This window comes from Chlorocebus sabaeus, chromosome 21 (assembly GCF_047675955.1).
Source record: "Chlorocebus sabaeus isolate Y175 chromosome 21, mChlSab1.0.hap1, whole genome shotgun sequence".
NCBI classification, from domain to species: Eukaryota; Metazoa; Chordata; class Mammalia; order Primates; family Cercopithecidae; genus Chlorocebus; species Chlorocebus sabaeus.
In genome coordinates this window covers 62995483-63009732 of record NC_132924.1, presented here as the reverse complement: position 1 = coordinate 63009732, position 14250 = coordinate 62995483, and the positions used below count along the sequence as shown (strand labels likewise).

Here is a 14250-nt window from a genome sequence, read left to right as displayed (position 1 = left end):
GAAGAGCCAAAACAGTGTAGATAACTACCAGTCTGAGAACATTAAGGTTGTCTTGGTCACTAGTAACAATATTTTAGATGCTAAAATGCTGCTTGTAAATTCATGTCAGAATGCTAACATACTTCACTTTCTTCATCCCATCCGAAAAAGCACTCTAAGAAGATCACAATAACCATGTGAGGCAATCAGGACATACACGCACTTTTTGTTCTGCTATTTTTTCTCTGACACCCAGACCACCTTTGCCTATAACAATCATGTTTGACTATAAGCTACTTGAGGAAAGACTCTTTTCCAATTAAATTTTATAGCTCTTAGAGGTGTTAATATAGTAACGTACCAATGATTATGTTCTAACAATATTGATTGATGCATTAAATAAATGAACATTCCCCTCCCTGGAGATACATATCAAAGAGCTCATAGCAGAATCTGAACACCTATCTATGGTCAAAATCAGTTTACATGCCAAATCTATGTAATCTCACATTCACTGCAATCCAACCTTTTTTATTACAATAACAACCAAGTCAACCTTTTAGAACACAGCCACAAGTCCAAAAATCCATTAGACCTGAGTGACAAATAGGAACCACAGAGTTCATGCAGATAGCCCCCTGATACCATAATAAGTATAAATGAGTTTTTTTTAAGTCCCTGTAGAAAATCATGTAGATAACCAAAAGCAAAACTACTCATTTTATTATAAAGTGTTACATGTACATTTAATACATGCACATTTAATGCATTTCCTACCAGGTGCCAGGTCCTTGTGAGAAATGAAATTAGTATTTTCACTGTTTGTCTCTACCAAATGTCTTATTAAGAGTAAGTAGACCTTCTGCTAGCCTATTTAGGTAACAATATAAAAATATAGGGTTAGGTACATGTGAAGTATTTAGTAAATTGATCTGATATTATATGAATTATTTCAGGCACTCTTGTCTTCATCTTAGAAGGTAATGGGAATCTACATCATTTAGGACTTCCCATTACTCTCAGAAAAGAGCCCACCTCTGCTTTTTGAAAATATTTCTCCCCAGCTGTATTTTGGTTCCCCTAGTTTTCCAGCTACTCAGAATTTAGTATTACAATTATCTTATTATTGTTCTCATCTTGAATCATTTCAATAATCCTTTATTTGTAGTTTAAGTTCAAGGCTACATGTGCACAACGTGCAGGTTTGTTACATATGTATACATGTGCCATGTTGGTGTGCTGTACCCATTAACTAGTCATTTACATTAGGTATATCTCCTAATGCTATCCCTCCTCCCTCCCCCCACCCTATAACAGGCCCCAGTGTGTGACATGAACTTATCCTTTTCTATGGCTGCATAGTATTCCATGGTGTATATGTGCCACATTTTCTTAATTCAGTCTGTCACTGATGGACATTTGGGTTGATTCCAAGTCTTTGCTATTGTGAATAGTGCCGCAATCAACATACGTGTGCATGTGTCTTTATAGCAGCATGATTTATAATCCCTTGGGTATATACCCAGTAATGGGATGACTGGGTTGAATGGTATTTCTAGTTCTAGATCCTTGAGGAATGACCACACTGCCTTCCACAGTGGTTGAGCTAGTTTACAGTTCCACCAACAGTATAAAAGTGTTCCTATTTCTCCACATCCTCTCCAGCATCTGTTGTTTCCTGACTTTTTAATGATTGCCATTCTAACTGGTGTGAGATGGTATCCCATTGTGGTTTTGATTTATAGCTCTTAGAGAGACGCAGCAGATGGGTGATTTCTGCATTTCCACCTGAGGTACTGGGTTCATCTCACTGGGGCTTGTCGGACAGTGGGTGCAGGACAGTGGGTGCAGCCCACCGAGCCTGAGCCGAAGCAGGGTGAGGCATTGCCTCACCTGGGAAGCACAAGGGGTCAGGGAATTCCCTTTCCTAGCCAAGGGAACCTGTGACAGATGGCATCTGGAAAATTGGGTCACTTCCACCATAATACTGCCTTTTTTACAATGGTCTTAGCAAACGGCACACCAGGAGATTACATCCTGTGCCTGGCTCGGAGGGTCCCACGTCCATGGAGCCTCCCTCATTGCTAGCACAGCAGTCTGAGATCGAACTGCAAGGCAGCAGTGAGGCTTGGGGAGGGGCGCCCAGTGTTTCAATAATCCTTAAAACAATTCAGGTTTTTGTAAACTAAAAAAAAAAAAAAAAAAAAAAAAGATAAGCATATATCAAAGAAAGCATCTAAAGAAATCTGTATTAGTTGTCTATATCACATAACAAATTATGCAAGATCTTAGTGACTTAAAACAATAAACACTTACTAATTCACAGTTTCTGTGAGTAAGGAACTCAGTTGTGGCTTACCTGGGTGGTTCTGCCTTAGGATCATTTAATATCTTAGTGATTTAAAACAATAAACACTTATTAATTCACAGTTTCTGTGGGAAAGGAACTCAGTTGTGGCTTACCTGGGTGGTTCTGACTTAGGATCACTTAAGAGGTTGCAGTCAGGATGTCAGCCATTTCTGCAGGTATCGGAAGACTTGACTGGACCTGGAAAATATGCACATAAGACAGCTCCCTGCCATGATGCTGGCTGTTGGAAAAGTTCCTCTTTAAGAGTTACTTGAGTGTCAGCATGACATGACAGCTAGCTTCCCCCAGCATGAGCAACCTAGGAAAGGGCATGACAGAACCTATAACACTTTTATGACCTAGAATCAGAAATCATACACCATTATTTTTTCAATTTACTATTGCTTACACAAGTCAGCACTATTCCATGTGAAAGGGAACTACAGAGGGGAGTGAATACCAGGAGACTAAGATCATTGGACGCCATATTGGAGGATAGCTATCATAACATTTTTCTTTTGTTCCCACCTGTCTATTATATTTACTAACTAATGTTCCTCTCTGGTTGTGCTGCCAAGTTCCTAAAATATTTGATCTACATCTTTCACCTCCTCTCTTTAACGATTCTAATTCCTTCTTATCCTTTTTGTCATCTGCTTCAGTGCATACCACTCCATGAAACTATTTCCTCAAGGGTTACCAGTTATCTCTTTCTGCTAAGTGTATGACCTTTGCCTTTCCTCAGACTTGTCATTCAGCACCTTATAGTGTTTGCTGCTATGAACAACCCCCTAGTGACATTTCCTCATTCTTTGGCATCCTTGGCACTTTAAGGGCTTCTTCCATCTCTTTGATGCCACTTAGCTTCTCCACTATGTTTCTACCTGTGGAGTGTTCTTTAAGTTCACCCCTCTGTTTTTTTCCCTATAGTTTGACTGGTGTCATATATCCTCACTGCTTCAGCTGTGACATTTAGTATCTGGCCATTAATAAATATGCATCTCCTTCCCTACTCAATCATAATATGTTCTTGCTGGCTGCCTACTGGCATCTCCATTCTCTAATCTCTAAGAAATTCCCACTGTTTCTTCCTTCAATACCTCTTTGAAGAATTTGCCTTATCCCTTTCATTCCAACTACCACTACTCTAGTCCAAGCCCTCTCTATCTCACAACCAGATCATCACAGCACTATTTTAGCTGATATATTTCCTGGACTCTAGGACTGACCTTGCCTTTTCTTTAATAAAACTGTCATATGCTTTTCTGCTACATCTTCTTTAAAAATTCCTTTTCTTTTTTTATTTTTAGTCATGAAAAGATTCATTATCATCTGATTTCAAATCTAAACTCCTTAGACTAGTTTCTGAAACACTTAATGTGTTTTGGAACCACACCATTTGGCTACCATACCTAATTCCTTAATTTCTTCATTTCTTATTTCTTTCTTACCTTATTTTTCCTTAATGAGGTTAATCTACTCATTGTCCTGCAAATACACAAATTTCTACATTTCCTTTCCTTAAGTCTATTCTCTACCACACACACAAAAATAATATGCTCTTATTTATGTCCTCCATTTTACCAATTTTCTAGTCTCAGTTTCCACGATCTCAATGAAATCTTCTCTGACTACTTTGGTTCATACCAAACTGTTTGATTTTTTAGTTCCTGATGCCCTATTAGGCACCCACATCTCTGATTCTTCATATGTTAGTTTTATTTCCACAGCTAAGTTGCAGTCTTCTAAATGCTGAATTCATATATTTCTTCTCATATTTCTTTTAAAATATCTAAAATAGTCTACAAGTAACATGCTGAGCACATAATAGGCCATGAATAAATATTTATTGGTTAAATGATGAAAACAACTAGAAAGTTCGCATGGCATTTGGCAGAATGACTACGGGCAAAAGGCTCCTTCTCAAAATATATTATCTAAAAGTGCATTTTCCCCATGTGTCAATGAAAAAACAAATTACTTTCTTCTAGCATAGCCAAAGTTAGCTCTTAAAACGTGCAAAATCCAAAAGACAGAATTTCTAAAGGCACAACTGTTTAAATAAAAAGACAGATACACAAAAGAATTGCTTCATTTAGCAAGTACAGAGGAAATAGATCACATTCCAAAAGTAATTTGATAATTTTGGCAGCTGGAAAATAATTTTATAAAAATTTAAGCAATAAGGCTGTTGTCTTGGATTTATTAGGGGAAAGGAAATTTTTATAAAGCCGAAAGAGTAAGAGAATAACTTATATATGTGAGTATCAGGAAAAAAAGTAGTGAGGGTAATTGTATCACTCAAGAAACATCTTTTTTTCTAATTCAAGCATATTAAAAATTAATATGACTATTAACAACTATGACCTCTCTATAGAAAGAGAATATATTTGTACTTTCCCCAAAACCTCACAGTTGTTGTGCCCTCTTTTGGAAGCAGTATTAAGTCTTGGAACCAGTTTGAGGCTCTGCAGTCAGTGGCACTTTCATTACTAGCTGAGTGACCTTAGGCAAGTTACTGAATCTGGAGGAAACTTACCAACCTCACAGAGCTGTTGGTAAAATTAAATGAGATTACGTATCTGAAGGAGCCTGGCATGGTGTCTGACTCATGCTGGCCAATATATTTTAGTTTCTTTCCATTCTGATTAGCAGAGATAAAGAGATATTAGGAGAGAGAACCACACTAGAGTAGGAGGGAGGGAGCTGGGACTATTATCCAGGTTGAGCTGCTACTTAGATATTGTGGCAGGAACGGCAAATTTTCTTACAGTTTCCATTTTCTTCACTTAAAAAAATTTTAGTTTTAATTTGTGTGGGAACAGGGTGGGTATATATATTTATGGGGTACAGGAGATATTTTGATACAGGCATCCAATGTGTAATAATCCCATTATGGAGATGGAGTATCCATATCCTTAAGTTTTTAACCTTTCTGTTACAAAGAAAATCCAATTGTAATTGTTTAGCTATTTTTAAATATACAACTATTTTAATTATAGTCACACTGCTGTGCTATCAAATACTAGGTATTCATTTTTCTAATTATTTTTTATGCTCATTAACCATCCCCATCTCCCCACAGTGTCCCCACTACTTTTCCCAGTCTCTGGTAAACATCCTTCTATTCTCTATCTCCGTATGTTCAATTGTTTTGATTGTTGCAGCTCACAAATAAGTGAAAACAGGTGATGTTTGTCTTTCTGTACTTGACTTATTTCACTTAACATAATGACCTTCGGTCCCATCCCTGTTGTTGTAATTGACAGCATCTTATTTGTTTATGGCTAAATAGCACTCCATTGTGCATAAAAACCACATTTCTTTATCCTTTCATCTGTTTATGGACACAGGTTGCTTCCAAATCTTGGCAATTATAAACAGTGCTATAGCAAACATGGGAGTGCAGATATCTCTTCAATATACTGATTTCCCTTCTTTTGGGTATATACCTGGGAGTGGGATTGCAGGATCATATGGTAGCTCTATTTTTAGTTTTGTGAGGAACTTCCAAACTGTTCTCCATAGTGGTTATACTAATTTACATTCCCACCAACAGGGTAAAAGGGTTGTCTTTTGCCCACATCCTTACTAGCATTTAATATTGCCTGTCTTTTGAATAAAAGCAATTTTAACTGGCGTGAGATGAGATCTCATTGTAGTTCTGATTTGCATTTCTCTGATGATTAATAATGTGGAACACCTTATCATATGCCTGTTTGTCATTTGCGTGTGTTCTTCTGATAAATTTCTATTCAGAGCTCTTGCCCAGTTTTAAAAAACTGGGTACATATGCAGGTTTGTTACATAGGTAAATGTGTATCATGGGGGTTGGCTGTACAGACTATTTTATCACCCAGGCATTAAGCCTAGTACCCATTAGTTATTTTTCTGGTCCTCTCCCTCCTCCTACCCTCCACCCTCCGATAGGTCCTAGTGTGTGTTGATCCCCTCTATGTGTCTCAGCATTTAGCCCCCACTTATAAGTGAGAACATGAGGTATTTGGTTTTCTGTTCCTGCATTAATTTGCTAAGGATAATGGCCTCCAGCTCCATCCATGTCCCTGCAAATAATGTGATTTCGTTCTTTCTTATGGCTACAGAGTAGTCTATGGTATATATATACCCCACTTTCTTTATCCAGTCTATCATCGATGGGCATTTAGGTTGATTTCATGCCTTTGCTATTGTATATAGTATTGCAATGAACATACACATGCATGTGTCTTCATAATAGTATATTCCTTTGGGCATATACCCAGTAATGGGACTGCTGAGTCGAATGTTATTTCTATCTTGAGGTCTTTGAGGAATCACCACACTGTTTTCCATAATGGTTGAACTAATTTACATTCCCACCAACAATATATAAGCATATATTTTTCTCCACAGTCTCACCAGCATCCGTTTTTTGACTTTTAATAATAGCCATTTGACTGGTGTAAGATGGTATTTCATTGTGGTTTTGATTTGCTTTTCTCTAATGATCAGTGATGTTTGTGCCCATCCTTCTCGAGAAGTATTTCCAGGTATTTGAAGGGACTTGGGCCCCAAGTCCAATATCACTGTGGATTTTGCAGACTCACAGAGATAACACCTTGGTTGTCTTGGATAAGATCTGCAAGAATTCTCTGGGTAAACAGGCAGAGACTCTTGTTTTTTCCCTTACTTTCTCCCAAACTGAGTTTCTCTCTTTCTGTGCTGAGCTGTCTGGAACTAGGGGTGTGGTCATAAAAGCACCATCCTAGTGTTAGCACAGCACTGGGTCTTGCCCAAGGCCCGTTGTAACAACTACCTGGCTACTACATTTGTTCACTCAAGGCCCCAGGGCTCTACAATCAGCAAGTGAAGCCAGTGAGGTTTGTGTCCTTCCCTTCAGGGTGCTGAGTTCCCCCAGGTAGGTCCAGAGATGCCGCTTGAGAGTCAGGGATTAGAGTCAAGAACCTTAGAAATTTGCCTTATGTTTTATTCTTCTGTGGCTAAGCTGGCACTTAAACCACAATATATATATTTCTCCCCACTCTTTCCTCTCCTTTCCATAGGTGAGGAGCCTCCCTATGAGCAGCACCACCACCACTGGCCCATCATGGTGTTCTGCCAGGTCACCACCGATGTTCCTCATTCATCTTGTGGTGAATGCTGCCAGTCCTGAAACTCAGCCTTCAGAGCAGTGAGCTCTGCTCTGGCCTCAGGGCAGATCCAGAAAGGCTGTCCAAGAGCTTAGTTCTGGAATCAGGAACCCCACATGTTTGCTTACGGCTCTACCCCACTGTGGTGGACCTGGTACCTTAGGTGAAAGACAAAGTCCCATTTACTTTTCTCTCTGCTTTTCTCAAACAGAAATATCTTTTACTGGAGACACCACAGCTGGGAATGTGCTGAGTCATGTCTACAGTCAGCATGTCTCAGAGTCCAAAGACCACAGCATACTACTTGGTTATCTCTGCTGGTTATTCAGGCACCAAGGAATCTTTAGTCATTAGGTAATGTATCCACCAGGACTGGGTCCTTCCTTCAAGGCAATGGGTTCCTTTTTGGCTCAACATGTGTCTAGAAATGTCATACGGGAAACAGGGCTTGAAAAGGGGACACTGTAACCCTGACTGGTGCCATATCCTACTGTGGCTAAGCTGGTAACCAAGATGCAAGACAGTTCCTCTTTACTCTTTGCTCTCCTTGCCTTAAGTAGAAGAAATAAGACACTTTTGTTGCCACAAGCTGCTCTGCCTAGGGTTGGAGTTGAATTGCCTCAAGCACTTCTTCAGCCACCCCAGCTCTGTCTCCCTAGGTCATGTGCCTCCTAGTCCTCTGGCTCTGAGCCCAGCCCAGCACTGGGATTTGCCTAGGAATTGCAGTCCTTGTGGACTGCCTTTCAAGGTTACCTAAGACCCCAGAGTACTTTGGCCCATGGTGGCAAGGTTTTCCAAGAAGCTGAAGTTCTGACCAATGGGATGAGTGATTCCCCTTTGGCTAGGTCTGGTCCAAATGCTTCCTCCATGTGCTGGCACTGGCTGAGTCCAGCCTGGCTTTTCTCTCTGCTATGACAGAGTAGCAATGAGATCGCTGTATGCCTCCCAGTCACTGTGTTCTCCCTCCTCCAAATGCACAGGCTCTCTGCACTACAGAACCACCGCCAGGAAATTGGGAAGCGATGATGTCACTGGTTCAAAACTGTCTCTCCAACCCTTCTCTATGCCTCTTTCAATGATACAAAGTTAAAACCAAGTACTATGATTGCTCACCTGAGTTTTGGTACCTGTGATGGTGCTTTTCTGTATCCAGTTGTTAAAATTTGGTGTTTCTGCAGGGAATATGAATGGTGTAGGCTTCTATTCTGCCATCTTGCTCCATCCCTCCTCTTCTTCATTTTGGTGTAGAAGCCCCTGAGTTTTAATGGGTAGCCAAATAAAGATATATTTCTTTTGTCTTCCTGGGGTTTCTAATTGATTTATTTGCAATGCTGTTTGGTATACCAGATACTACTTTTCTACCATTCACCACTCACTTCAGTCCTATGCTCAGCCAAATGACAACATTCACAACTCTGTTTTGATACCCATGGGCTCTTCTGTGTATGATCACTAGACCAGACGATCTCTAAGAAATCTTCCAGCATTCAGTGGTTCTGGGAAAACACATGGGATGATGTTCATTTCTCTGTTAGTCCATATTGTAATTACTTAGTGGATATTCTTTTTCTCAAAATTTAAGAGGAAATTTGAAATGATCTTGGTTTTAAAATTCTAAGATGTCTTCTGCATGTTAAACCTATCAAATATTATTTAGGAGATGGATGGTATATTGTGGTTGCTGTAACAAAATACCATAAACCTGATGGCTTAAAATGATAGATTTTTTATTCTTTCACAGTTCTGGAGGCCAAAAGTCCAAAATCCAGGTGTCAGCAGGGCCACAAAGACTCTAGGGGAGAATCATTCCTTTGCTCCTCCAGTTTCTGGTAGCTCCAGGCCTTATTGGGTTGGTGGTTGCATCACTTCAATACTTGTTTACATCTGCATATGGCCTTATCTATATCTTTGTCTGCTGTCTCTCACCAGCACACTTGTCATTAGATCTTGGTCTCATCTCAAGCTCTTTAATCCCATCTGCAAATATTTTATTTGTAAATATAATATCACATTCACAGGTTCTGGGGATTAGAACTTGGATATATGTTTTGGAGAGTCACCATTGAACTCACTCACTACAGGTGGCTACGTAAACAATCATTCACTTATAAAATGCATGCAGTAGAGAGATCTCATACTCTAACTAGGAAATAATCAAATTGCACTTTTTAACTATTTATAAAAAAATGAAAAATTTGTTGTAAGATATTTTAATATGGATTGTGAAGCTACACATTTAAATAGCAATCTTTTCAATCTATCAATATCTTTTACATTATCATATCATTTTCATTATTGTGAATTTTGTTCTAATTTTGGGATTTGCTGCTTCTTAGATAGATAAAAATTATTTAAAAAGAAGTCTTGGAAATAACCCATTTTTTCTTATGTTTAAATAAACAAATACACATAAATACAATCTTAAAATTCAACATGAAAGTATAGAGAAAAAAAATTATTCTCCTTCAATATTCCTTTCTTAATCCCTCTCTCTCCCTTAGACAAATAACAGTTTAAGATTTCTTTCCAAAACTTTTGGGCATACATAAAGGATAGTTGTTTGTGGGTTTTTTGTTTATTATAAATGGGATTATGGTCGGTGAATTGTATTTTCCCTTTACCAACACCTTTGAAGATATCTGTCTACATAGACATCTATACCATTATTTTTGTAACTGCACAATATTGATAGAAATAATGTGCCATAATTTATTGATGGACATTTAGTTTCAAATTTTTGATATCACAAAAATGTTTTAATGTCATATATCTTTAACAATGTACAAATATTTCTATAGAGTAGATATTTAAAGGTAAAATTATTTGGTGAAAGTTATGCATAAGTCCACTTTGATTTATCCTGCTTATTTGTCCTGCAAAATTCTCTGTGAATGGGACAATTATGGCTAAAGAATAATCCTTACATGGTCAATTAACCAGCTATATTTTTCTATAATAGCTGGACAGATCATGTGGGCAAGAGGATATATATGCATATGTATATATGCATCTGTATATTTTATGTACATGTATATGTGTGTGTATGTGTGTATAATATGCTTTTTTTTTTTTCTATTTAGGTGTTATAGTAAGTCACTCAGCATCAGCTGGATAAATTAGAAAAAAGTCATTTACGCTAATATCTCCCATCCACCCAAACAGGCTAAGCATCACACACTCAAATAAAGAAAAAGAGAGTCATTTTTTCAGTTTAGTAAACAAACCACAACAACAATAAAAATCCTAAAAGAAAAAAGTAGCATCTGTTCTGCTTTATGGACCAGTGCCATGGTCCCAGGGCAGAACACTCTCTCAGTTCAAGAATTCACCCTCGGAATGGAGGCAGCTCCAAAATATCTAATGGAGGCATCTTAAATCAATACAAGAGCTCAATTCAACAATACCATCACAACTCTGTGCTTTTTTCCCAAAAGTTCTAGCAGGAGAAAACTTGCTAAAAGTGATAAGTAACTTGAATTCCAAGGTGATCTGAATAAAATGAGTGCAGCACTACAAATTATGTATTTAGATGCTTTTCAGCTAATCTAGGAAAGAGAGGATATATTTTCCTCAGGCAAAAGGTTAAACTGGAGTGACAGTAGCATAAAAAGCTTACTGTGGCACCTCAATAGTTGTCACTCCTGACTTCAGCACTCGGAATAATTATACCAACACAGCAATAAAAATAATTCCAAAGCATTTGAACATGATATGTCCTTACAACAGGTTGACAACTAAGGATGCACATATTTTGAAGGTAGTGGACTTACAGCTGTTTAAAATGTAGCAGGAGACTGCATTTCTAAAATACAGGAGTACACAGAATTATTTATCAAGTGATTATAGAATATTTACAGCCTTAGAAAATTTATCATGTTCCATTAAGTAGAGTTTGCTTCCATCAACCTTTTCCTTATGCAGAGCTTCAAATATCCTTCATCTAACCTCACTGAAGTCCAGTATATACTTTCTGCCTCTGAAATATCTCCACATGTATCCTTATCACATATTTGGCAAAATAGAGGGTCAAGCAATAAAAACCTGATCGGTTGTATTGCATGGAATTGCTTTCTGATCAAAATCTAAGATGCATAAAATGTTGGGTTGTTGCACAGTTTGTTTTATTTACAACAAAGCAGAAATGTTAGTCAATTTAAACATATGAAATCGACTGCACTAAAGATTAGAATACCTTAGAATACCCTGGGGATCAGAGACACCGTTCAGGATAGCTGAGCACTGACAGTGTGACATATTTCAGGACAAAAGGATTTTGTATTTGGGGAATAATTCTATTCTACTGACGAGTAAATGGAGCAAATGATTATTTTTGCATTCTTTATGTGTTATTCTTTGACTTCTCTTTTCACCATTTGGAGATCAAACTGGTTTTGGGTGTTCTGTGACTTTTTTTAAACCAATGATCAGATACCTTTTTCTCTGCTTGTTTTCACTTGTTTTTATTTATCTTTTTATTTATTGAGATATAATTAACACTCAGTAGTATGCACAGCAGGCACAGTAGCTCATGCCTGTAATCCCAGCACTTTGGGAGGCCAAGGTGGGTGGATCACTTCAGGTCAGGAGTTCGAGACCAGCCTGGCCAACGTGGTAAAACCCCATCTCTACTAAAAATACAAATAATAATAATGATAATAATTAGTCAGGCACGGGCCATGTGCCTGTAATCCCAGCTAGTCTGGAGGCTGAGGCGGGAGAATCACTAGAATCTGGGAGGCAGAGGTTGCAGTGAGCCGACATCACGCCATTGCACTCCAGTCTGGGCAACAGAGTGAGACTCCATCTCAAAAAAAAAAAAAAAAATAGTATGCACAAACTTCAATTGTTCAGTTTGATGAGCTTTGACGATTATACACAGCCATGTAACCAACATTCAAAAAGTACATTTAAAAACATCCCTTGTGCTCTGTTCCAATCCATTTCTGTCCCCATCCCCACAAGAACTATGAGATTTCTATCAGCATAGATTATTTTTGCCTGTATTCAGATTTCGTACAAATAAAATCCTACAGTATATACTTTTTATCACTTAATACAATGTTGTTGGTTATCCTTTTTATCACTTAATATAATGCTGTTGGTTATCCTCCATGTTGTTCTGTAGATCAACATTTTAAACTGCTAAATAATGGTCAATTGTATGAATGTACTACAATTTATCTATCAAGTTTCCCATTGTTGGATATTTGGGTTTGTTCTAGTTTTGGTTACTATAAATCTGGTTGCTATATTTTTTTACATGTCATGTTAATATCTATAAGTAGTATTGCTAGGTCATAGGGACTGCCAGTTTTCTTAAGCATTTTTATCACTTTACACTCTACTGGCAATCTATGAGAGATTCCTCACTCCACATTCTCACCAAAATTAGATGTTTTCAGTTTTTTTTTTATCTTTTAATTTCAGCCTCTCCTGTGGATGTTTAGTATAGCATCTCATTGTTGCTTTAGTTTGCAGAGCCTTATAACTAGTAATGTTAAAGACTTTTTAAACGTACTTATTGTTCATTCATAGATTTTCTTTTGTGAAATGTCTAAGTCTATTGCACATATTTCAATTGGGTTGTCTTTTGGTAGCTGATTGGTAGGAAATTTTTACCTATTCTGTATACAAGTCTGTTGTCAGAAATTCTTTGAATTTTATTTCTCAGTTTGAGACTTATTTATTAATTTTTAATGGAGTCTTTGGATGAGCAGAATTTTAAATTTAGCCTAATTTTAATAATTAACTTATTGTCTTTCATAGTTGATGTTTTTTGTGTTCTATCAAATAAATCTTTGCCTAACCTGAGGTCATGAAGATATGTTTCCTTTTTCTTCTAGAAGATTTATAAGTCTTGTTTTATGTTTGGGTCTGGGATCCATTTTGAATTAATTTTTGTATATGGAATAAGAGTCAAATTACATTTTCTTCCATATAGATATCTAGTTGTTCCAGCAACATTTGTTGAAAAGACTTTGGCCAAAGAATTGCTTTGGCACTTCTTTGAAAATCATTTGACTGTGTATTTGAAGTTGAAAATCACTTTACTGAGTATTTGTTGTTTGTTTGTGTTCTATTAATTTATTTGCCTATGCTTATGCCAAACCACAGTTCCCTGATTACTATATGTTTATGGTAAATTTTGAGGTCAGGTAGTCTAAGTCCTCCAATTTTGTTCTTTTTCAATATAGGTTTTGCAATTCTATTTTCTTTTCATTACCATATATAATTTAGAACTATCTTGTCTATTTCTTCAGAATAGCCTGCTGACGTTTTGATAGAGATTGCATTGAGTCTATTTATCAATTTAGGAAGCCTAGACATTTCAACAATGTTGCATTTTCCTATCTAGGAACATGCTATACTTCTCCATTTATTTAGATCTTTAATTTCTCTCCCGAATATTTTATAATTTTCAGTGTAGAGGTGTTATATGTCTTTTATTAGATTTATTCTTTCTTCTCTGAGGTTTTTGATGCTATTACATATTTTTAACTGCTATTTTCAAACTGGTGGTGGGATGACAATTTGCTCTATGGCAGCGGCCCTTGTAATTCCAATCTATTACAAGAGTCCACACATGGTTATTAAACATGCATTAGCAGGTCAGCTGGTTTCTGCTTATCCTTTCTGTGATTAATTCTTCTTCTAGAAAGGAGAACAGCGATAAATCTCTTCTATCCTGTAAAGAGTTCCTCACTCTCTGATGTCTTGTTCATTTGGGTTTCTTTATGTGTTCAGCTTTATGATGTTTTTAAACTATCATTTTTTATACCTCATCTGGCTTGT

At 37.2% G+C, this 14250-nt stretch overlaps 1 long non-coding RNA gene across 1 annotated transcript in view; it reads right to left on the bottom strand.

Moving 5' to 3' along the window:
- Window positions 1-2442: 2442 nt before the first annotated feature.
- LOC140709671 (uncharacterized) overlaps window positions 2443-14250 on the bottom strand; it is a 394478-nt gene continuing 382670 nt past the window's right edge. Inside the window, exon 3 of the long non-coding RNA XR_012090370.1 lies at window positions 2443-2648. This is a non-coding gene — a long non-coding RNA (uncharacterized lncRNA). The remainder of the gene's footprint in view (window positions 2649-14250) is intronic.